This window comes from Cryptomeria japonica, chromosome 2, assembly GCF_030272615.1.
Source record: "Cryptomeria japonica chromosome 2, Sugi_1.0, whole genome shotgun sequence".
Lineage (NCBI taxonomy): Eukaryota > Viridiplantae > Streptophyta > Pinopsida > Cupressales > Cupressaceae > Cryptomeria > Cryptomeria japonica.
In genome coordinates this window covers 648,083,737-648,110,729 of record NC_081406.1, presented here as the reverse complement: position 1 = coordinate 648,110,729, position 26,993 = coordinate 648,083,737, and positions in this window count along the sequence as shown.

Genomic DNA, 26,993 nt, shown 5'->3' with positions numbered 1-26,993 from the left:
GGCCATACCTTGGGTGCGAGCAGTGGGAGGATGATGCAGTAGAGTTACCATACACCTTCCGGAGTAGATATTTGATTGGGTGGACACCGTATGTATTGGAGAGGCAACTAGTGGATAGAGTGGGTAGATAGTTTGGCAGGATTCAGTAGATGCCGCGGGGCTCAGGTATGTATGCGCGAACAGTGCGCGACTAGGCACATTTTGGGCCACTACTGTCATATGATCAGGCTGTGATGCAGTTGGTGGAGATGGTTCCCTTGCCATGGGATATGTGGCCAAAGATTGAGGATGCAGGGATGGATGTAGAGTACACTGCATATTGGGCTGAGCATCCCTTCCCACGACTGACAGACCTTGAAGAGTTGATAGATGAGGATGATAGAGGAGATGACGATGATGATGAAGATGGTGGGGGCAGAGGCCGATGGAGGAGGCGAGGTGTGGTAGGAGAGAGCAGAGTGGTTCCACGGAGGGAGGGCGGAGAGGAGAGACCGATTCAGGTGGTGAGGGGTCGCGGTGGGTTGCCAGTACAGGTGCTAGCAACATAGGGTCCTAGACAGGTGCAGGGATAGGGACAGGGACAGAGGCAGGTATAGGTACCAGCACAGGGACAGGCACAGGCATAGGCACCCATACAGGGGGTGCCACAGGAAGAGGTACAGGGGGCCGAGGTAGAGGAGGATGAGTTGGTTGAGCTGAGGGAGATCTACCAAGGACAGGCAGATGAGATTCAGGACTTGGAGAGGGAGAGGGATAGACTTAGGAGGTGGCTCAGAGATACTGAGCGGGAGCAAGATCAGGCTATACAGCACTACACTGAGGCTGAGACAACACTGAGGGCTGGGAAACAGGTGGCAGAGGACATAGGGGATGGATATGCCTATGTTCTACGGGTAGGGGAGGAGATCGCTTACTAGCGGGATCTCTATTATGGTGCAGTGCCAGCCGATCAACGGGCCAGGAGCTTCCGGAGACCATCACGTACAATGACGACCACTGGAGGGAGTCAGAGGAGACAGGCGTCCAACGGTGGGGTTATGGGTCCTCCACCACCACCAGATAGGGGGGGTAGGAGAGATGATCCTGAGGCGGGTCCTTCCAGGGCTCAGACTCCGTCGAGGCCAGGTGGCTCCAAGGGAGGGATTTCATCATAGCCATAGAGGGCTCCCTATGTATCAGTATTGTACCATTTTTGTATGATGATGTAGACACCTGCAGGTGATTGTAGCCATATGATTTTGACATCATTGTATCATGACACTTTATATATATATATATGAGATGATTCATCTTTGCGGCAACTATATGCATGTGTACCTATGTGATGAGATGTTTAATGATGTATGTTTTATGTGATGTTTATAATATGGATGCAAATATGTACATGATAAAATGCAATATTTTTGTTCTTTTATGTTTTAAATATTATGCAAATGTAAATGTGAATGTATGAAATGCAAATGAATATGATAATGCAAATGACTATTTACATGATGAGAATGTAAAATGTGCTAACATGTGTTGTGTGCAGGATTTGATGCAATTGTGGTATCTATATGTATGTATGAAATGCTTATATGTGGTAATGCAGGTGAAACTACATGAAATGCAAATGTTTTTGGCATGTCATTATACTCAGTCATGTTATAGCAGGCTACACAGACTCGAGAAGGATGAAGTCAATCAAGAAGGGGGGGTTGGAAGATAGAAGATATGAAAGTGAAAGAGCTTCTTGTGCGTTATCATCATTGAGCTTTATTATGACAAGTAGGTTATGACAATCGAGGCATATGTTCGACCCAGAAAGTCATTATACCTGTTTGCATAGAGATAAGATAGTCACAAACAAGGAATGCCCCAGTTCATACTAGACTCACAGTGTCCTCATATCCTTGGACAAGTCATAGCATTACTAAGAGACAATCCACAGACAGCAAAGAAAAAAATAGGTGATGATACCCCATCCTCGCCTTTCTAGTCAAAGACATCCTGGAGATAAAATCTCTAGTCAGAGACATCCCAGAAAAGATAAAAGACATGTCACCAAAAAGATAAAATCAAAATAAAACCAAGACACGACACCAACATCCACTGTAGTCCTCAAGTTTAGTGTCTCTTGTCACTTGTATAAGTCTTATTTGATTGTGGTCACAATGTTTACTTTCACAAAAAGGATAGATAGCACTGAACCATAATGTTGTCTGAGTCAGTTGAAAGATTTGATTTGTTGAAGCCCATTGTTACTACTGTGTCTCATCTGAAACTGACTGAATCCATGAAACCGATACGTTACTGCGGAGAAAACAGAACTTGATTGCGGATTGGTGATGCAAGTGCTATTTTATTGCGGACTGTGCGCGAATAGACTGAAGGAAAGTGGAAGAAGCTGTACTCCTCAAAACATGTGATGTTCTCAGTTCCACACCCATCACTAGACGTAGGATTTGCCTTAGCCACAGATAGGAGCTGATTTATTATGAATGGAAAGGGGTGAAAAGGGAGGTTTATTATGAATGGCTAACCAATCTTGGGTAGATCAATAACAAGCCATGATGGGAATGGGTAAGTTTATTATAAATGGATAGGATGTGAGTGTGTGCAAAGTGAAAGGATAAAAGTGAATCCTGAAGGAGGGAGGAGCAATGTCTCTACACATGGCATCGGTGACCCGGTTTTCACCATGGTATTTGCCCAAGGTGTCACCAAAGTGGTTTTCACCGTTGGACGAAATGTTTTCTCTTTACTTTTTTGATTTTTTTAATGTTTTTTGTGTCAAAAGGCGCCTGTTTGCCAGGTTTTCACCAAGTAACGATTTTTTGTTTTATGATTTTTTTTTTGTATTTTTGAATTTGGATATTCTGAATAGCTATGTGTAAAACCGACAAAGGTGCATGCTGTTGATAGGATCCTCTAAAGGTTCACCCTCTATGGTTGAGAGCTGATATGCACCAAATCCATATGCTGCTGTAATGATGTAAGGACCAAGCCAGTTTGGTTCGAACTTGCCCTTCTTCTCCCTGTCTTGCTGATTTTTGGGGTTTTCTCTGAGAACCAAATCACCTACCTCAAATGTGTGAGGCTTGACTTTGTGATTGTAGTTGCGACTCATTCGTTGTTGATAAGCCTTGAGATGATTAAAAGCAATTTGTCTTTGTTCATCCAATAGTTCAAGTTCTTGTAAGTGAGAGACCCTATAGTCTTCATCACTGATGATGTTTTGCAAGGAGACTCATAAAGAGGGTAGCTCGACCTCAATAGGCAAGATGGCTTCAGTGCCGTAGACAAGTGGGTAGGGTGTAGCTCCTGTAGGTGTGCAGACACTTGTGTGGTAGGCCCAAAGTGCGAGATTAAGTTGGATATGCCAATTACGGCCAACGTCGTCAACTGTCTTTTTTAAGATTTTAAGGATTGTTTTATTAGATGCCTCAGCTTGACCGTTACCTTGAGGGTAATAAGGTGTGGAGAAATGATGGGAAATATGGAAGTGGTCATAGAGTTCACGAACATCCTGATTTTTGAAGGGACGCCCATTATCGGTGATAATGGAAACAGGAATACCGTATTGACAAATGATATAGTTGAGAATGAACATAGCAATCTATTTTCCAGTGACTTGCATGAGAGGCATGACTTCGTTCCATTTTGTGAAATACTCTATGGCAGTGATAATGAATTTATGACCGTTGGAGGATGGAGGGTGAATCTTGCCTATGAGATCAAGTCCCCACTGATAAAAGGGCCAAGGAGTCGCAATTGGTTGAAGTTCTTGTGCTAGTGCATGAATGAGGTCTCCATGAAGTTGACACTGCTTACATTTCTTGACAAACTGATATGAGTCTTTTTCCATATTGGGCCAGTAATATCCAGTCCTGATGAGTTTCTTGGCTAAGGAAGGACCACTAGAATGTGGACCACATATCCCTTCATGTACTTCACGTAACACAATCTAAGCTTCATCGCTTTCTAAACATCTAAGAAGAGTGCCATCTAGACCTCGACGGTATAGGATATCGGCTAAAATGATGTACCGAGAAGATTGGCGAATGAAAGTGCGACGTTGGTTATTGGATAGATCAGGAGGTAGGGTATTGTCACGAAGGTATGTGAAAATGGAACCATATAACTGGGACTCAAGACCAACGACACATATCATCTCAGTAGGAGTGATTTCATATGAGGGAACCAAAAGGTTATCCACCAAGTACTCATAGCGGGTTTCATTCGGAGGTAGATCGATCAGTGAAGCAATTGTAGCCATGGCATTTGCAGCTCAATTCTACTCTCTTGGTATCTGCTCAAAGTCTATCTTTGTGAAATGTTGTTTTAGGTGATCCACCATTCTTTTGTAAGGCATTAATTTCTCATCCTTTGTTTGGTAATCATCAGTTTCTTGACGGATTACAAGTTGAGAGTCCCCAAAAACATGAAGTTCTTGGATCTTCCACTGAACAGAAATTCGTAATCCTGTTGTTAATGCCTCATATTCCACTATGTTATTAGTGCAAGGAAATGATAAGCGGTATGATTTTGGTATAGAATCTCCTTGAGGAGTTATAAAGAGGATGCCAACTCCTGCCCCATGCTGTGTGTATGAGCCATCAAAGTATAATTGCCATGGTTTTGCATGTGACACTGTTAAAATGGATTCATCTAGAAATTCTGAAATTAGAGGAACATCATCTATCATGGGAGCATCTGCTAACTGATCTGCGATAACTTGTCCTTTTATTGCTTTTCTGTCTACATACTCGATGTCGAATTCACTCAGGAGCATCACCCATTTGGCTAGTCGCCCAGTAAGTGTTGCTTTATTGAGAAGGTATTTCAACGGATCGATCCTTGCAACCAACTTAGTCTTATGAGTTAGCATGTAATGTCATAATTTTTGCAAAGCAAAGACCACGGCCAGATATGTGCGCTCAATTGGTGTGTAGTTTAGCTCATATCCCACCAATGTGCGACTGATATAGTATACTGCCTTTTCTTTGCCCCCAACAACTTGTTGTGCTAAGAGTGCCCCCAGTGCTATTGAAGTAGCTGATATGTATAGTAATAAAGGCTAATCTAGAATTGGTGGCATCAAAACTGGCGGATTTAGAAGATAATCTTTGAGTATCTGGAAAGCCTTTTGACAGTTATCATCCCATTTGAATTTGATGTTTTTATGTAGCAAGTGCTAAAAGGGATTACATTTATCTGCAAGTTGTGCTATGAATCTTCGTATGGATTGGAGTATCCCTTGTAAAGATCGAAGCTGACTGATGTTTCATGGTGGTTGCATCTCTAGGATGGCCTTGACTTTTGCTGGATTAGCTTCGATTCCTCTTTTTGATACAATGAATCCTAGGAGCTTCCCGGAGGTTACTCCAAAGACACATTTCTTGGGGTTTAATCTTACTTTTTATTTTTCCAACTGATCAAAGACGATTGAAAGTATGTCCAAATGTGTATTTCTGTCTATTGATTTACCCAAGAGGTCGTCAACATAATCTTCCATAGTAACGTGCATGAGATCATGAAAGATAGTAGTCATGGCTCTTTGATATGTAGCACCTGCATTTTTTAGCCCAAAGGGCATGAGATTCCAGCAGAAGGTTCCCCAAAGACAAGTGAATGTTGTTCTATGCTGGTCTTCGTATGCAATTTTTATTTGATTGTAACCAGAGAATCCATCCATCAAGGATAACATCGCATGACCTGTTGTGAGATTGACAATCAGGTCAATATTTGGTAATGGAAAATCATCCTTCGAACAAGCTTTGTTGATGTCTCTAAAATCTGTACATATTCTGATGCTACGGTTTGGTTTACTAATAGGCACTAAGTTGGAGATCCATTCAGGATAATCAATCGGGCGTATGAATCTGACATCCAATAATTTCTCAAGTTCTGCGTCATTTGTGGATGCATCTTTCTTAATTTTTGTTTCACTGGTTTTGCCCCCGGTTTAACTGTCAAATGGTGCATTACCAAATCTGGATCCAATCCAGGCATATTAGCGTATGACCATGCAAAGTTGATTTTTCGTTCCGTGAAGAAACTAATGAATTTTGACCTTTCTGACTCTATCAAAGATTGAGCAAAGAATATGTTGTGTGGAACTTCTTCTGTACCAATGTTTGTTTTGATAGTCTCCTCTACCAACATGAATGACTTTTCCTCATATGATGCTGGGAGAATTTTGAGCCTTCCATCTTCAAGTGCCTCAGAGAGGTTTTTGACCTCAAATACGTCCTTTCTTTTTACTTTTTTGGGGTCGGATAGCACCACAATGTGGTTTTCGCCATAAGATCCTTGATTTGTTTTTATTTTCATATTTTTGTGACTAGAAGGCCTGACACCCTCACCAAAATATGCCACGCTATTGAGTTCTATAGTGTATCCTGCTTTATGGTCCCCAGGGGGAAGATCATCTCGTATGCCAAGATAGTCAATAAAAGCTTCATCATTTTGGAATGTGTCAAACTGTGCAGGTCCTTCATGATCCCAGTCAATAAGTTGGTGGTTGACAAGGGGAAGACCTTTGATGTCTTCGAAGTTAGCGGGGCTAAGAGTGAAGATGCAGTTATATTCCAGTATGTCGAGGTAGTTATCGAGGTCATCGTTGGCACTCTCCTCATCAGTCTCGATCATGAATGAATCCAAATTATCATCACTAGTAGCACATTCCAGGACAGGTGTTCTCATTCTATGTGATTTCAACCTAGAACCTAGAGACAAGGACTGTGTGGAATCCTTTGGGGTTGTTTCTTGACCAACTTTGAATTTCCTATTAAATTCCTCTTCTTCTGTTGGTTCACTTGGTTCTATGAATGTCTCGATGAGCTCATAGTCACTAGAGGATTTGTCTAAACCCCATTCCCATTCATTGGAGTCTATGGAATAGCGAGTTTCTTGTTGAATTTTGGCAGCTTTGATTTGTAATGCTTCTTCTGTCTTTTGAGTGTGGACCTTGGAAGTCATGAAACCAAGTCCTTTGGAACGTTCCTTTTTGAATGTCAATTCAGGCTGTAAAGGTTCAATGATGCCTTCCTTTCTTAACCCAAGAGGGCTTTTGCCATCATACCCAAATTTTTGTAGAATCTTGAACCCTTTGCCATACTTCTCACATGGTATATTGATGTGATCTTGTGTATCATTTTAAAGGTCTTTGTAAAGCATTTTGTATAATTCTTCTTCTTCCAGTTCACCCCATTTTTGGAAGATTGTAGGATCCCATTCAAGTGTAATGATAGATACCCGCTTAGTAGGATGTGGTCATTCTTATTCTTTTGGTGAATTCATGACTTGTTGTAAGTACATGGTCTGATTCAAAGTGTGTTCACCCATGCCCTTGTCCTAGAATTTCCCTTTAAGCTCACCTTGTTTTGATGTCGAAGGTTTTAATGATTCAGGATCAATGTACGTAGAAGAAGGAACAGCTTCGCGATTACTTGGAATGATCATCTCAGTTTTCGATCTCAAGTTATTGCAATATATGAATGGATTAGGATCACCATTAACTGTTATTTCAACTCCATTGTGGGGAAACTTAATGCATTGGTGATATGTAGACGAGACTGCCCTCATTTCATGAATCCAAGGATGTCCTAACAATATGTTGTATGTGAGCTCCAGGTCTAAAACTTGACAAACCACATCCTTTGTAACTGGCCCAACTCTGAGAGGTAAGGTGACTGTGCCTTTGGATGAATGCTCTTCGTCATCATATGCCTTGATGATGATTTTGTTTGTAGAATTCATAGCTTTATCAGAATATCCCAATTGTTTAATAGTGCTCAATGTACAAATGTTTAGACCTGATCCTCCATCTATCAGGACTTGTTTTATGCGATGCTTGTGTATGAAGGCTTCAATGTGTAATGGTGCATTATGTGGCTGACTTACAGAGGCATCATTAGCTTCTATGAATGTAAAAGAGTGTGGAATGGAAAGGTATCCCACCATGGCTTGAAACTGGTCCACGTTCAGATCAGTAGGAACGACAGCGTCTCTCAAGATTTTGTCAAGAATAGCTTTATGTGCGGGGGATATGCATAAAAGCTCAAGGATGGAAATAAGCACGAGTGTTTTTCCTAACTATTCTACAAGGTCATACTCAGGCTTGGTTGATGAAGAAGCGGTATTTTTAGTTGGAGCACCTTGCAAAGTGAATTTACCTCAATGGGTTGTAACATGAAATTCAGAGGTAGGTTCGGAAGAAGATCCAATTCCTTTTAGGACAATCTTGGGTCTCTAGGTAGAATTCTCAGGGTTTTTGCCCTTGATGATAATGGTAGAGACATAATTGTCCATTGAAATGTGATTGATGGTTGAATCATAGTTATAAGATGCTCTAGTATAGTTGGTTTGGTCATCTATGGCTTTAGCTTTTCCCTTGTCATTCTTTGGGAATGGTTCCTTAAACATTTCATGTTCTTGATTGGATGAGTGTCCTTCAATCTCAATGTCACCTCTATCAATGAGATCTTGTATGATGTTCTTTAGTTGATGACAATTTCCTGTCTTATGACCCTTGCTCTTATGAAATTCACAATATTCATCATCATTCCACCAATTTGGTTTCACCTTTGGCTCATATGGAGGAAAATCTAGAATTGTGATTACCTTGTTTGCCACTAGCTTTTTGAAAATTGACTCAAGTGGTTCTCCCAATGGAGTGTACTTCCTTCATGATTTGGAAGTTGTTTGAGTATTCACCTGATTGTTTGTAGAGCTTGATCTAGAAAAAATGATTTTAGGTCGTACCGAATTGGCGTCAACAACACCATCATTGACTGTGTTCTTGTTTTTATTCCAAAATCTTGGCTTATCTTTTCCTTTAAAGTCATCTTTATTTTCCTTGAATATCTTAATGACTCCTTGTTCAATTAGGACCTTTTCTATTGCTAATCCTTTTTCAATGATGTCCTTGAAGGTAGACAAACAAGCTTTCCTTAGATCATAGCCAATGTCTTTGTTAACATTTTGGGTGAACATCTCTACCATTTGTTTTTGTGGAATTTCACAAGAGCATCTACTGGCTATATTCCTCCATCTTTGCAAAAATGATGCAAAAGACTCTCCCTCTTTTTGCTTGGTGTTGCACAAAGTAGTGACTGATATGTCTATCTCTGTTGTAGGAGAAATGTTGGATAAACGCCTCTACTAAGTCACCCCATGACTTAATTCCAGGTGGAAGTTGGGAGAACCATTCCATAGCTTGATCGCCTAGGCTCTGTGGGAATAATCTCATCAAATATGTCTCTTCTACTGCTACCTCAATGCAGGCTATGAAAAACTGTCTTATGTGTGCCTTAGGATCCCCTTTTCCTCTATACTTATCAAACTTAGGTGTCACAAAGTGTGTAGGAAATGGAGGCATTGGAATTCTTTTGTCAAATGGATAAGGACATATGTCTCTCATTGTGTATGTTGGCTTCAGTGTATTTATGTCCTCCATTTTCTTTTGTAAGTCCCTGATTTGTTGCTCCAAATTGCTCTTAGGTGGAGATCGACTTCTTGGACCATATCCCATGCTTGAGGCACCAATTGGAGGAGGAGCATGTTGCATATATGGATGATATTGATCATACACATGTTCATATGGAGGAGGTCTATAATGATGCTACGTATATGGACCACTTGGTATAGATTCATGTTGAGGAATGAAATATCTGCTTTGTCCATGTATACCATACTCTACAGGCATGTCATGTTCTAATGTGTTGCCCCCAAATTTGACACAGGGTTTCCTTGTGTCCAAATTTTGAGCATGCCTTTGAATATCCAATTACTTTGGTGGTTGATCCTTAGCATTGGTATGTGATTGAGCATATTTTTCTACATAAGACTTCCATAATGGTCTGCGAAGGTGAGTATCATATGCTTGGCCATGTGTGTATGGGACTTCTGGTTTTTGAAACAAAGATGATGGTGATTCAAGCACCATATGTGGTCCTCTATTGCCTCCACTATTAGGCCTCCTTTGATCCATGTTGGAGTGAGTTTGTTGCAAAGGTCGATTTTCCATTATTTGAGACATGTCAAAATCATGAGGTATCTTGGCTCCACTTTGTGCCATCACTTGTAGAAAGTATTGTCTATCTCTCCTCATTATTTCCTCAACCAATTGATTAAAATGAGGATTCATAATGGTGTCTTCCACTTCTGCTGAATGTATGGAAAAGTTGTCCATATTGTCATTGTGTGTATCATTGTTGTTTGTAGTGTCCATGTTCTCAACATTTGGAATGTTTCTAGAGGCATCCATGTCAGGTAATGTAGTATGATCAGAATTGAAAAAGATATCATTGTCATACTCATAGGAACTCATGTTTGCGAACTCTTGAGCCTCTTTAGGTTCTCTCCTAGATTTTTGGGAACAGATTTCAACCATGAACTAGGTATTGACCAAGATGTGTGAGACTAGATGAAAATGGAAAGAGTATGGAAGACCAAGAGTTGGATGGAATGTAAATGAATCTGAGGTGTACTTGCAATGTCCAAAATGTAAGACTAAGTATGTATGTAGTAGAGTAGGTGTGGCTTCCAAAGAGAGGATAGTTTCTCTTGATGAGGTAAGTTGACCTTGACTCTAAGTGAGACCAAATGAGACCCAAAGGTGATGGACCTTGATGAGGGACCACTTAGCAAAATGTTGTTGTATGTAGTGTGTTGACAAAGCAAGATGAGGACAAGCAAGTGACCTTTTGACTCAAGTTTAGACAAATGTGAATGTAATGTAAGGTGTAAAGCAATGATGGACTGTGTGAGACCCAAAGACAGGTTGAATGCTAGATGAAACCCTGGAGAAATAACCTAGGAAGGTCAAGAATTCTGAAACTGACTGTGTTTGTTTGCTGGATTGTAAAAGTTTTTCAGTACTGAACACGGACGCGCCTGTATACTACACATGCACGATTTCCTGATGCAGACGTGGTTCTGTTTAACACACGTGTTTCTGAGATTTTGTAAATGCAATGTTGATTCTGAGAGCACAGACACGTTTCTGCCCTTCACAGATGCTATTATGTCAGACACAGACGTGTTTCTGCAAAATTTGTTCAATTTTTTCCAATCTGTGAAGTTGCTTTGTTGTGACCAAATCTGAATGTTTGACTATTTTTTCATGACAAGAAGACATAGTGTTGATGAGGACTCAATGTTTACAAGTGTCTAGACTTGAAAATATGACTCAAAGAAAGTATGTTGTTCGATGTAAAATTGTTTTGCATACACTTGAAGACACAAAAGACACAATGTTTTGCTATTTGGTCTTGAATGTTTTGAATGTTTAAAATAAGTCAAGCACAATTCTTATGGCTAACCAAGACAATAGTTGTTGATCCCACATGGGGTTTTACCCTCGAGGCTATGCTATTCAGAGCGGATACTTAGATGCTTGACCTCACTGGCTCCACCCTTGGCACTCACTTCTCGAGTCAGCTAAGCATCAGCCCCTACGAAACTCCCCATGGCGAACTTTGTATATCTACTAAGAACCGTATGTGTGTGGGCCACTACCAGAGGTCCGACCTCCTGCCCCAACAACTAGAAGGATTTGGGCTTCTAAAACAAAAAGGTGCTAGTAAGGGCATCCGCTCGTGTGGCCATACATGCAGCACTTTCAGCTCTATAAATACAGAAGGCTCCCAGCCGGTAGGGGTTACGCCCTACAAATGATCAATTAAATTTGATCAAACAGGTTTATGGGGAGACATAGTGTCGGTATGAACTAATCAGCACATGTTATCCATAGTTTTCACCATGAATACAGTTGTTTATAGTGGTTCGAAAGAGGTGGGTTTTCCTCGCTACCACTTGGGTCATTCTCTTCTCACTAGTAGGCCTAATGACCACACAGGAAGACAGGCCCTCTAAAGATTTAAACAAAAAGAGCCTATTGCTCAAGACACAAAAGACAATGATTCAATTTTAGTGCACCAATTGAAGTGTTTGCTAGTCTATGAAAAAAAAGGCACACAATAAAAGTCCAAAACCCTTGCCAAGAACCTGCAACAAAGAGTTATTAGTAGTTTGGATTGTTTCAAATGATCACCCCTTCCTACAAGCACATGAGTTAGGTAAATTTTAGATCCAAAAGACTTTGTGAAATAGGGGCCTTCAACAAAATTATTTTGCTTTCAAGACAAGATGCACCAATTTCATTAGCTAGATTTGAAGATGTTAGCTCAAAATAAACCAGATCTAAAAAATTGAATGACTAAAAACTTGAATCAATAAAAATCCAAAATGCAAAATAAGTGTACACAGATGCAGTTACCATAAACACAAATGTGACTTTTGGACGTAGACGTTCTTGAAAAATCACACAGACGCGGTTCCGAAATGCAGACGCGTCTTGTGGACATAGACGCGCCTGAAAATCCCACAGACGCGATTAGGGAACACAGACGCAATTTTTGGAATCTGCAAAAAAAATAAAACTATTGAGGGTGCAGACGTGATCCCAGATGTTGCAGACGCGACAGAAAACCAAAAACATGATCTGAAAGTACGCAAACGTGAAAATATCAAAATGTTGTCGGAAATGCCAGATCTGCAACTTCAAAACACCAAATCTACAACAAGGAGGTTAAATGCAAAAGGGACAAGAGTCCCACCAGGCATACCAAAATGTATACGGTGAAAATGGATAACAACAATGATAATATTGAAAGACTAAATGGATTCAACCACAAAAACCCTAGCCTAACAACAACAAAGATCCACCATAACATATGAAGATTACCTAAAACAATGCAAATCAAATGAAATCACAAAGATTATACCATCACATGTCCAATAGGGTTTGAATCTCCATTCTTCCTATCTCCATTGATCTTGCTTGATATATTTGCTCTCAGATTTTATGTGTGCACAAGAGCTCAACAAAGAACGGAATGTGGTTGCAAGTAGGATCACAATATGAAAGTGAAAAAGCGTAGTGTAGTCGAGTGCGTCAATTGATTAGCCAGGTAGTTAGGGTTTGATAATGAAGAAAGCATCTCCTTATATAGAAGACACTATATGAAAATGGAGGGATAAGATTGAGAGGTGTAAAAGGAGGTTGGCTATGATTAGAGGGTAGGTAAAGAAAATAATAAAATAATGAAAGGGTAGGTAGTGTATGAATTAAGAGATGAATGACATGTGTCATGGGTAGAAAAGGTTAATGAATAAATAAAGATTCATTTAATTAATAGAAGAAGTGAGATCAATTAAATAAATAAAATATTTATTTAATTTAGGAAAAGGATAATTTAAATAAATAAATGTATTTATTTAAATGAGAAATAAAGCTAGAAGAGGATAAATGAATTAATTAAATAAATAAAGATTTATTTAATTAATAGAAGAATTAGGCTTAGATAATTAAATAAATAAGATATTTATTTAATTAGACATGACAATTTTAGGTGTCTACAGAAGCCATATGTCCTATCTTATCACAATTGAAACATTTCAAAGGTAGTTTTCCTTTATACTTACCTTTGCCTCTCGGTAACCTTCTGGCTAATAGTGTTTCAAACTCTTCTTGCTTTCTGATTTCCTCATATAGTTTGTGTACTTCCTCCATGTTCTTACGAAATCTTTCACTTGCTCCACTGTGATCTCCTTCAGAGTACTTATACTTTCTTTCATTGTAATTATCAAGATGAAAAGAACTAAATGCAAATTCAACTTTATTTACCGAAGACCCACTGTTATCAAAATTACTTAACTCAAATGCATGTATCTTACCAATAGTAGCATCTAAAGAAAATGGCATATTGGGTACAGACCTTAATTCATTGATTGTAGAGACTCTGATTGCATAAGCTGGTAGAAGGGTTCTTAACAACTTGTTATATCCTTTTCTTCAATGGTTCCACCTACTCCTTTGATTTGATTGACAATCTCCTTTAGTCTTGTACTGTACTGAGTTATGTTCTCACCTTCATTCATCATCATAGATTCAAGTTGCCCTCTTAGACTATCCACTTTTTCTCTTTGAACATGTTCATCACCACCATATACAGATATGAGTTTGTCCCACATTACCTTCACATCATTGCTACCTTCTAGATCATTAAACTCTGAGTCGGTCAATGCAGATGTTATTTCAATCATTGCTTGGATATGTTCTTGCTTTGCCTTTATCTATTCCATTGTCAATGGATAGGTTCTCATTGTAATGAAATCATTCTCCAGATAATATACAACATATTCTCCAACTCCTAATAGGTGCAGCTTCATCCTTTTCTGCCATGTAGAGAAACTTGACTTGTTCATCTTCAGTGCATCCCTCTTATACATCTTTGGATCTTTGCTTCAACTACCATTAAACTTTTCTTTCAAAGTCCAAAGCTCTGATACCAATTGATAGTTCTGATACTTAATGTTAAGTACAGATGCCAAGCTGATAAGATGAGAGGGGGGTGGGTGAATCATACAAACTTAATCTTCCATAAAAACATCAGATTCAACCTCGGTAACATATACTTTAGTGATATAACCAAAATTGTTAAACATGCAAACTCAAAAGCATATAAACATCATAAACCTCATAACACCAGATTTAACATGGAAACCCAAATAGGGAAAAACCACTATGGGATTTCGGACCCACTAAGAAATATACTCTTCTAGAGTATGCTTGGTTAAAAGCAAATCATGTTAAAGATTACAAACACATTGCTAGATGTGACCCGGTTAAGGGATTTCCTTCGGATCTGTTAGGATCTTCACCTTGTTAGAAGTGACCTTGTTAAAGGATTTCAAACACTCAATTATAATGTCACCTTGCTAGAGGGTTTTACAAATAAAACTGTTAAGTCCACTCGGTTAAGAGATTTTCTGTCACTTCACAAAATAATAGTAATAAAAATCTATCTGCAACTTCACATCTAAAATGCTAAAGCAGATTCTTATTTGCTCAATACAATCTAGACATAGAACTAATCTTGTCCATCTGCTGGGCTCTATACTCTATTATACAAACAATTCTTCAAGCTTCTGTGCTCGGTAATTACTATGTAGCATCCCTATGCATACACTTGCCCGCATACATTGTTTATCAACAATTCTCTATTTATAAACAATTTCCAACCACTTAATCTCCTTGATCACATTTCCCATGATCAATCATAGCCACCAGATCTTCAAACTTTGACTAGGTTCAATGTATTCTTCGATCTGAAAAATGTTTTACCCCGCCTTGGAACTTGCATACATTTCTTGGAACTTGTGCTAGGGTATGCAGTTCAATCTCTGCTGTAGATCTTCAAGCTGATTTTCCTTTGCCATAGATTCTTTAACAAACTTTATGCACAACATACCAATCATTTAATTAGTTCCAGCTCATCAGCTCCCTTCATTAAATAACGCATGTAATCATTTGATGCATTCTATTACAGCTCGGTAAATACTAAACTTTACTCAGTAGACATTGTCTTCATTAACCGGTAGAGATAACCTTAGGGTTTATCGACTAGGTTCTTTAGGGTTTACCGACTAGTTTCTTTGCTCAGTAACATAGTATAGTATTAACCTTACAATAAATAACTTATGTATGATATCAAAACAATTTAAACATCATGATCTCATCATTGTCTAACTCGGTAATAGCTGCCCATTGAATAACTTATTCATCCCCTTATTCATCATATTCTCTATGTGTCTTTTACCGACACCTTTATACTCATCAAATCATACTTCTCAAGATATGGCAACATCATACTGATTTATAAATAAAAATCATAGAGAAATGGAGGGAACAGCGGAGGGAACAACGTTTTTAGTGGGAAAATTGAAATCGAGAAATGGAGGGAACAACGATGCTGGATCCTCTGGTTTTGATTCCACTATAGTTCAAGGACAAGCATCTGATGATGAGGATGGAAGGCAGGATGGGGACCCACAAACACGGGACCCTCCTCCCGATCTCAAAAACTTAAAAGATTCTCAAGATTCAAGCCCTGAGGCGGTGAAGATTGACTCAAAAAATATCGAGGGGTGAATACCTAAACCCTAGAATAGTCTCTTCGCAAGACAAGCATCTGGTAAACCGACTAGTAAATCTTCTTTCCCCTTTGTGAAGGATATATCAGATAATAGAATAGGTAAACTTGCAATTGAGATTCCTAATTCAGTTATTGATCATAGCATCTCTTTAATGACTCTTTCTCTGGTGGGGAAATTTTTTGGACCTCGACCTAATATTGAGGATGTTAGGTCCTTTGTTAAGAAAAAATGGAGAATGAAAGGACAAGTTGAAGTCTCTACCCTGCCTAGAGGCTTTTTTGTGTTCTCTTTCTCATGTTGGGAGGATTTAGAAGTGGTGTTAAGTGGTGGCCCCTGGATGTTTGGTAAATCCTCTCTTTCTGTTAGAAAATGGTCCCCTAATATGGAACTCAATGATTCTTTCTTTGAATCTGCTCTGGTGTGGGTTAGGTTGCCTGGGCTGCCATTGAAATACTGGGTGGAGGATGTTTTCTCAGGAATCATGAACTCCTTTGGGGAGCTTGTTGCGATAGACCCAATGACAGCAGCTCGCAAGAGATTGGTGTATGCGCACATCTGCGTCAACATATCACAGAATATGGATCTCCCAAGTACTATTGACATAAACTCCAAACTTGGGTTATGGGAACAAGCCATTGAATTTGAATCTCTCCCATTTGTGTGCTTCTCTTGCAAAAAAGTAGGTCACTGGGCTAAGGCTTGCCCCAGCCACCCTAAAAGACCTATGATGAAATAAAAAAATATTCACAAACTGGTTTGGAAAGAAAAAAATAATAACAAAGACTGCAACAAGTTAGAAGAAAAAAGTGGAAACTTGGTGAATATACCAGAACACCTAAAAGAAGATAGCACTGACCCTCCTAAAGACCCCCCCCTGAAGGGGAATAAAAAGAATGAAAACAAGGAGTTTGAGATCAAAATAGGCAATACCTTTGACGCTCTACAGTCACAGGTGAAGGAGAATGAAATCAGTGAAGAGACACTTGAAGATGGTGAGATTGAGGATATCACCGACTTTCATCCTGAGGATCTTCATGAACCTATATCAAAAAAAGATGAACCCTATTTAGAGGAAGAGTTTCAAGACCATGAAATAAAACTGGGAAGGAGTAACAAGTTTGGGTCACCGCAAGCAAACTTAAATGCCTTATTCTAGAATATAGAAGTCGATATGACCACTTCATCCCAGAAAAGAGAAGATCTATGAAGCAACATGCAAGATGAATCTAGAGCAGAACAACAAGAAGAAAACACAACAGGAAATGGAAAGAAAATTAAAACCAAGAAGGTAGGAGGCCCTAATGGAGTAAAAACCAGAACCAGATCTAAGGCTGATTTTGGGGCCTCAAGATCCCCATCGGGATGCAAAACTATGAAATGGCATAGGGACCAGGAGAGTAAGCAAAATATAGCTGATGGAAGGCAACGAACTATCAAGGAATCCTACCCTCAGGCTTCCAAATGAAAGTAATATCTTGGAACATCAGAGGCCTAAATGGTCTCAATAAACAGGATATATTAAGGAACCTCATTCGAGATCAAAATCCGAATATTATCTTGGTTCAGGAAACCAAAATGAGTAAAGAGAAAGTGGAGAAATTAAAGTTTTTCAAAAATGGAGGGGTTTGTGGTAGTAGCTCGAATGGAGCCTTAGGAGGGGTTGCTATATTCTAAAATAAAAGCACTACCTCTGGAGATATGATTGATGTTGATGGCAATATTTTATCCCTAAAAGCTAAAAGCATCTTTGATGGTAAGGAATTTGTTATCTCTAATATCTATGCCCCTAACTCCAAATCTGCTAGAAGTAAATTCTAGAATAAAGTTCAACATAAAAGGAAAAAATTCCCTCTGTACAGCTGGGTTGTGATGGGAGATTTCAATACTCCTCTGCAAGACATTGAAAAATTTGGAGGTAGTCAAGCTCAACTAGATAGCAGATCTGACCTGATGGACTTTATTAATGACAATGCTCTCATTGATTTGGATCTCAACGGGGCTTCCTACACTTGGTCTAACCGAAGAGATGGTGAAGATCTCATCCAGGTAAGACTTGATATATCCCTTCTCTCTAATGATTGGATTCTTTCTCATATATGCTCCCTTTCTATTATTAATAGAATTGGGTCAGATCATTATCCCATCTCTTTTGTTGCTAAGAATTTTAAGAATAATCAGAGATTCCCTTTTTGTTTCGAAAAGATGTGGACCTCCCACCCTAATCTTGAAAAATCTATTTCAAATTGGTGGAATCTTGATGTTAATGGAACTGCCATGTATAAAGTTGCCAAAAAACTTAAAAACATCAAAACCAACATTAAGACCTAGAACAAGAAGGTCTTTGGTGATATCTTTGATTCAAAGAAAAAATTAAAGGAGGAACTAGACTAGATACAAAATTCAATCCAGAAAGAAGGCTACAAAAAGTATTCCAAAGCCATGGAAGATGAGGTTCTAGTCAATATCCACAACATTATTTCTAGGGAAGAAATCTATTGGAGGTAGAGATCTAGGGCTATATGGTTGAAGGCAGGGGACAGAAACACTAAATTTTTCCACATGACTTCTCTAAAACATAAGGCCGCAAATAGAATCACAAGACTAACTGTTGAAAACAACACTCTGCTTAATAAGGATGAAATCAGGGATGAAGCTATCAGATTCTTCAAGCAGCTCCTTTCTAGTAACAAGGACATTGATCAGACCCATCAACTCAACTTGGTTAATATTATTCCTAAGGTCATTAACCCTATTCAGAATAAGGCCCTTACTGCCATCCCGTCTTCTGGAGAAATCAAAAAAGTTGTCTTCTCATTTTAAGGGGATAAAGCTCCGAGCCCTGACAGCTTCCCTATGTTTTTCTTCCAAGAGTTCTGGCATATTGTGGGGGAAGACACGGTTAATGCGGTCAAAGAATTTTTTGGATCTAGAAGAATCCTTAAGGAACTTAATTCCACTTTTATAGCCTTAATCCCCAAAGTTGCTGGGGCGGACTCTATGGGAAAATTTAGGCCAATTAGCCTATGCAACTCTTTCTACAAAATTATATCCAAAGTTTTGACCACTAGAATTTTGGTGGTGCTTCCCTTCATCATATCTGAGGAGCAGAAAGGTTTTGTTCCTGGTAGGCAGATTCTGGACTCAATCATTCTTGTTCATGAGAACATTCATTCCCTCAGTGTTGCTAAAAAAGAAGGTTTCTTGATAAAGCTGGATCTGGCAAAGGCTTATGATAGAGTTGAGTGGGATGTTCTCTTTAAAATCATGGGGGCTTTTGGTTTTGATGATAAGGTTATCAAAATAATCAGAGAACTGATCACTACTCCTATGTATTCTATACTGGTTAATGGATCTCCTACAAACTTTTTTAAAACTTCAAGAGGGCTAAGACAAGGAGATCCCATATCTCCTATCATTTTTACCATATTGGCTGAAAGTATGAGCAGATTGATTCATAAGTTGAAACAAAGCAAAACTATCAAAGGTCTTCAACCTTCCTCTGCTAATGTTTTTTGCACTCATCAACAGTTTGTTGATGACACTATACTCATGGGATATTCTTTGGTCAAGGAGGTTGATGCCTTCAAAATAGCTCTTAACTCATATGCTTTGGCTACTGTTCAGCAAGTCAATTGGGACAAAATGGCTATGTACTTCCTCAATACTCCGGTCACAAGACAACAGAAAATTGCTAAGATTATTGGATGCAAAGTGGAAATGCTCCCTTCCACCTATCTGGGCCTTCCTTTAGGGTTAGCTCCCCCAAATTCCTTCTGGAATATGCTTATTGATAAAATTAATAAAAGACTTGCTAGATGGAAAGGCTCAATGTTATCTCAGGCTGGGAAAATGTAGCTCCTTCAAGCTACTCTTCAAAATCTCCCTGTTTATGCCCTCAGCCTGTTTGGTATTCCGGCTAAATTTGTTGAAGCTATGGAAAGAATCCAGAAGAGATTTTTATGGTCAGGAGTGGAAGAAAAAAAGAGAATACCTTTGGTTGCCTTGGACAAAGTGTGTAGACCAAAGAACAAAGGAGGGCTGGGGATTAAAGCTATAAAAACCTTTAACAAAGCTCTTCTTGCTAAATAGTTATGGAGAGCCTATGACACTAAGAAAGATTGGAATCAAATTTGGTTTGACAAATACATTCAGAATCAGACTATCCAAGGGATCCTTAACTCTGAAGATACCCCTACTGGATCCTTCATCTGGAATAGTATTACCAAATCCATAAAAGTGGCAAAAGCTGGGGCTGGATGGGTCCTTGGAAAAGGTGACAGAATAAGGTTTTTGGGAAGACTCCTAGATGAAGAATGAAGCCCTTTATGATCAAAACAACAGTCAAATTATTGAAGAGTGTAAAAGGAGGTTTGGGCTTATGGTATGTGACTATTGGAAGGAGGATAGTGGGTTAGGCTTGATGACCTCCATTCTGGATTTTCCTCTCTCCAGAAGGAGTTGCTATCCTTTTCCCCTAAAAAAGGCTATGATGATGTTTTCCTCTGGAAAAGTGATCCTAAAGGTGAATTTACGGTTGCTTCTGCCTATAAAAACACCTTCTCTCAAACCAGCAATCCCATTTGGAGTAAAGTTTGGAACAACATTTTGATCCCTAAAGTCAACATTTTCTTTTGGCTTGCTTCTCATAATAGCACCATTACTCTTGAGAATTTAATCCAGAGGGGTTTCAAATTCCCTAATAGATGTGAGCTTTGCCAGAAGGAGGGGGAATCATTTGATCACCTATTTTTCCACTGCTCCTTTATCTGGGATATTTGGTGCAAAATGTGGGAAAAATGGAAAATTAACTGGGTCATGAACAAGAGCATCAAGGATATCATCTGGCAATGGAATTTTCCAACCAAATGCCAAATCATCAAGAACCTTTGGTCTTTGACCCTCCCCATGATATGTTGGGGCATTTGGAAAGAAAGGAATAATAGGATATTTAGGGAAGTTAAGTGTAATACTCAGGTGGTCTTTGAAAAAATATGTAGGGCTATAAAGGGGAACATCAACATTCCTCACAAGAATAATCAACAATGGTCTACTACATATATGAATGATATGGAAAAAGACATCCTTACTGAATGGAACCTAATGCATAAGGTCTACAGATCATAAAATAAGAAGAAGAGAGATAACATTGTATGGAGGTTTCCTGATTATGACTGGATAAAGGGAACCCTGGAAAGGCTGGTGGAGGAGGAGTTATTAGAAATGCTCAAGGAATTTGCATTGCTACTTTTGTTTCTCCTTTTGGGACCCAAAATAACCATGTGGCTGAAGCTCTGGCAATGCTAAAGAGCCTCCAGCTAGCTCAGGAATTCAAATTCAAAAAAAATTGGCTCGAAGGGGACTCTTTAAACATCATACAAGCCCTCAAAGGTACTAGTTTTGTTTCCTGGAATATTACCAATTTAATTAAAAATGCTAAAGATATTCTAAATAACTATGTTAGCATTAGTATAACTGATACCTTTAGAGAGGGCAATAAGGTTGCAAATATCCTAGCCAATGAAGGGGTCAATTTGGAGAAGGATGTCAAATACATTGGAGAAACTCACATCAAACAGGAGATTAAAGAGCAATTATACTTTGATTGCATCAATGGATCAAGTTAATCTCATGATTTATTTCTGGGGAATGAGTTCCAAGGATAGATTTTGGGGGCTGATTAAATATTAGATTATGAGTGTTTCTCGGCATCATAACCAAGATCATATGTGTGCGAAAGATTATAGTAATAATAGCTGGGTTTGTGTGGACATGAGTAGCAACTTCAAAACTATGAAAGATTCTTTACACGGGGAATCCAGAAATAACAAGATTTCAAAGTTTTATCCACGGATTGAGAACTGCAGTGGAGGGTATCTTTACTTGGAGATCAGAATGGGTGGTAACCTAAACAGGAACGAGCCTCCAGGTTGCAAGAATTGGAAGATCGAAAGAAAGGTTTGGAGAAGGCTCCGCAAACACAGCTTCACTAATTATATGGAAAAGCTTCATGGAAGCAGAAACTCTGTGTCTTACGGTTTTGCTAAAAGCTGGAGTAACAACAGAGCCACCCTGTTTGGGGAGATTTGGCAAATTGATGAAAACTTGATTGCAGAGGTCACGGGACTCAAGATGGAGGGGACTAAATTCTACAAGGATTGGAAGTATGCAGTTGAGGCTTTCAAAAATTTCCCAAAGATGGAGGATGAGAAGGGAAACCTTGCGAAGAAGGACAACATATCCTACTACACCCCCCAGTAGGTAAAGCCTTTCTGGCAAAAAGTTCTTAGGGCTTTAATGGAATATTTGACTGTGGATGGTAGATTTACAAAAAATTATAACTATCATTTCGCTATCCTGAACCATTTCCGTCATGGGGCTAAAATATCCTTGCCCTTCTATTTAGAATCCTCTCTAAACGAGAGCCTTGCCAACTATGCTAAAAAGCCTAGTTCCTATCCTTTAGCTCACCAGGGACTCATTCTTCTTATATATGAACATATTAAGGATAAGGCTAGGGAAACCAAGGATGATCCTTTGATCATCAATGCTCATATATCTGAGAAGTGCAAAGACTCTGATTCGAATGGGGATCACCCCAACACCCCTACCCATAAAAAAAGGAAATTTGAAACCAAGCATGAAGAAAAGGAGGTGCATTGTGATGAAGAAGAGGGAAAGGATAAGGACACTGATACTGAAATGGAGCCAAATAAGGATGAGAACTATGGTGAAGGGGAGGAAGGGGGTAATTCTGAGAACCCTCACTCTAACCCTAAGGGTTCAAAAAGTGAGAATGAGGCTCTGAATCCTAAGGAGGGTGACAACCTAATGCTGAGGAGATTGAACAGAGCAAGGACTCTGCGGATACCATTCTGGACACCGCCCGCAACTGCACCCTTGAATTCTTCAATTTCTAGAAATGGGTTGTTGAAAACATCACCAGTATGCAGGGTAAGCAAAGGGAGCTGGAAGATAAGATCAATAAGCTGATTAAGATGTCTGACTCTGGGAAACAGAATGAGGATACAGAAAATAGTGAAGCGGAGGAGGACATGGAGATGGAGGACTGGCTGGAGAAAGATCTGATAAAAGACGACCTAAAACATTTGGAGGACATTATTAAAACTATGAAAGAACAGGTGGAGGAGGACAAAGACAACGCCAACACCTGGATTGCCCGTAATGAGAAAGCATTGAAAAGCCTTATGAACCACAACCTCCAGGTCCTTAAAGTTTCTTCCTAGAATATGAATGCACTGGTGGATCATCTGGAAAAGAAAAACCAGGAGAAGAACCTGGTAATTATAGAAGATGCTCCAACTTCCAGCCCAACCCACCAGAACCCTAGGCACAGAACTAGATAGACTACTGCTGAGTAGGACACGAAAATGAAAGAGAGTCAGATTGGACAGGAAAACAACGACCTGAGGGAAGCGGCCAAGGCAATGATTCTCTTGGTGCAGAATGCTAAGGAAACAATGAAGAGTTTTTAACTTTCTTGTAATGCTGGGCTTGGGGTCAATTTCTTGCTGGCCTCTTGTTGTCCTTTTCTCTGCTGCTGGTTTTTTTGCTAGTCTTTTGCAGCTGTCTTGTTTTGTTTCCTTCTTGAATATCTTTCAAATGTAATTGGGTTTCGGGTCCCTTAAAACCTGTTTTTACTTAATCAAAAACATCATATTGATTTAGAAAATCAATTTTTTGACATCAATGACAAAATAATAATATTAAGATAGTAAATCATCCTTAATCAATTATATCCATAATCATCAACAACCTTCTCAATATCCTTATTGAAATGCCAACAATCTCCCATTGTCTATTATAATGCCAACAAATATTGCATCACTTTTTTGTTAAATAGCCCATTAATATTTTTCAATTGGTCTTGGTGGTATTGGGCCTGAGGTTTTTTTCAAACCTTCTTACGCTTCTTCTTTAGCGCCAGAACCTACATGGAGACTAGTTTGTGTGTTTTTTTTTCTTTGTTTTTTTATTTTTCTCTGCACTCATTTGTAGTAGTGCCTTCATAGATTATTTTTCAGCTTGATCCCTTCATGGAGGGGTAGTGGGAGGTGGCCTCTTCCTTGGTTTTCTTTGTTTTGAATCTCCTAGGGGTGGTTTTCAGGGGTTCCTTTGTTTCTACTATACCAAATCCCCAATTGGCACGTCGTCTCTATTTTGTTTGCTCCATGTGCTCAACAGCCTCTTCCCTTTTCACTAACTCCATGAATTCTTGAGTTGTGAGTTGTTGTTATGTGTGCACGTCCTTGGGAAGGATTAGTAGAGTGGTTGCATAAAAGTAAATTTTGGCATCTAAAACTTCATACAATAGTTTAAGGATCCACGAAGTCTAAGCTTATATGGCCTCCATATTTGTAAAGTCTTTATCTACTATTAAAACTATGCTATCCATGTATTTTGGATCATATCATAAGAGAATATTTCTCTATTTTGCATATTCTCCTAGAAAGTGGCAAAAAACTCACAATGTAAATTTGTAAAAGAGGAGGCATACTTGAAATTTTGAACATGGTCTTGTATTTGTGTTGCAACCAACCTAGTAGGGTCCCACATTTTTCCTATGTATGTTTTGTAATGCCCCCACTTTGAAATACAATTTAATGATAAAATTAAAATTAATATATATATATAAATATCTATATATATTATAAATAAATAAATAATAATAAAATATAATATTAATTAAGACAACTAAAATGAAGGAGAACTAATAAACAAAAAATTAGTAAGTAACATGAGCAAACAATCATCCTACTAAAGCAAATAAAGAAGATTATCGTAAGATGTCGTTGAACCGATTACTATTAAGACAAATTCAATGGATATGGAATGATACCAAAAGTAATCGATGTATGAGGTATTAGTTAAGGATAGTAATTACTGATATTGATGGAATAGTCCATATGAAAATTGGTAGCCAAGAACCCACCAATGGTCAAAGAAGTTTGTCCTAAAAGCAAGAATAGAAGGCTGAATGAACAACACTTGGCATTTTATAAGACATTGAACAATTGAATACTATAGTTGGTATGATTTTTTTGCACATACAATAGTCAATGTTGTATATATATACATATATCTCTACATACTATTATTTAATAGTGCAATGTTGTTTATGACTGCTTATATATATCACAATGAACATTAATTGTATATGATTAATGATTTGTTGTTGCTTATTTATTATATGTAGAATGTATGCATAATATTGGAATCTTTCATACATTCTGAATGTGTATTGAAGTGAACCATGATGGGAAAATGAGAGATTGCAAGAGGGGTATGATGATGGAGTACTCTTCTGGGTACGCCACTTCATGGTGATGACTAGATGGTACCATGAGGCCAAGGGGGTACAACGAGTATTGCATTTGGGCTTAGAAGAGATGGGCTTCTAGGTCACCTTATTATGAATAAACTTACCCCTCTATCCTGGTGAAGTGGGGAATGGGTAGCAAGATGAGGGGGAATGGTTGTGGGACACCTCATTGGGTACACCACCTCATAGGGATGGCATGGGCCATATGAGGCCAAGAGGAATGGTATATCTACTCTTGAGCATAAGGTAGATGATATGAGAAACCATAGGGGAATGCATAAGAGGGCCAACCCAAATACGAGATATAAATAAAATGTGTCAAAACCTAGGCAACCGACCTATTTGGTGTTTGGGATTGAAATTTTGACATTTTAAGGCCGACTCAAATTAAGAAAAATCAATTGATGACTAACCTAATAAGATTTAAGCCACAAATTAGTTAATAAGGTAATTATTTTAAATGATCCAACTTAGTGAAAGGGTGCACTCATCCAAATAAAGAGACATTACCCCCAGTCATGAAAGGTATATAAAGGAGAATGGTTTGAAAGGAGGGAGAAAAATAAGATAAAGCAATTTGTCCTAAAAGCAGTAATAGTAGACTGAATGAATAAGATTTGGTATTTTATGATACATTGAACATACAACAATTCAATTGAATACTATAGTTGGTATGAGATTTATGTACATTACATAGTAAATGTTGTATATATATACAAATATCTCTGCATACTATCGATTAACAATGCACTGTTGTTTATGAATGCTTATATATATCACAGTGAATGTTAATTGTATCTAATTAATGATTTCTATTGTTTCTTTATTATATGTAGAATGTATGCAAAATACTAGAATCTTTCATATGCTATGAATGTTTATAAGTCATCCATGATAGGGGAAAAGAGGGGTTGCAAGAGGGGCGTGGTGATGGGGTACTCTTCTAGGTATGCCACCTCGTGGTGATGACTAGATGGTCCCATGAGGCCAAGGGGGTAAGAGGGCATTGCCTTTGGTCTTAGAAGAGATGAGATTATAGGGCACCTTGTTGTGAATAACCTCATCCCTTTATCAAGGCGAGTCAATACACCAAGAAGGCCAATCATAGGAAGTTAATGTTCCATTTTTTTCATCCCGCGAAATCCTCATATCAAGGATTTTCTTAGTTGCACCCAAATCCTTCATAGAAAAAGACTTTGATAAGTTTTGTTTAAGTTCATTTATATGCTGCATGTTAGACCCAACAACAAGAATTCCATCAACATAAAGTAATAGGATAATATAACTGTCATTATCCAATCTAATAAATTAAACATAATTATCAAAATGACATTTGTGGTAACTTTGTTCAGCCATGAAACTATCAGATTTTAAATACTATTGCCGAGGCGCTTGCTTTAGGCCATACAGACTCTTCTTCAACCTGCATACTAACTCCTCCTTACCTTTGACTTCATATCCTTGTGGTTGTTGCATGTAGATTTACTCCTCCAAATCCCCATGGAGAAAAACTATTTTAACATCTAGTTGTTCAAAATGCAAGTCTTCTGCAACCACAAGACTTAAAACAATTCTAATTGAAGTAATTTTTACAATTGGAGAAAATATTTCATCAAAATCTATATCCTTTTTCTGTGCAAAAATTTTTACCACGAGTCTGGCCTTA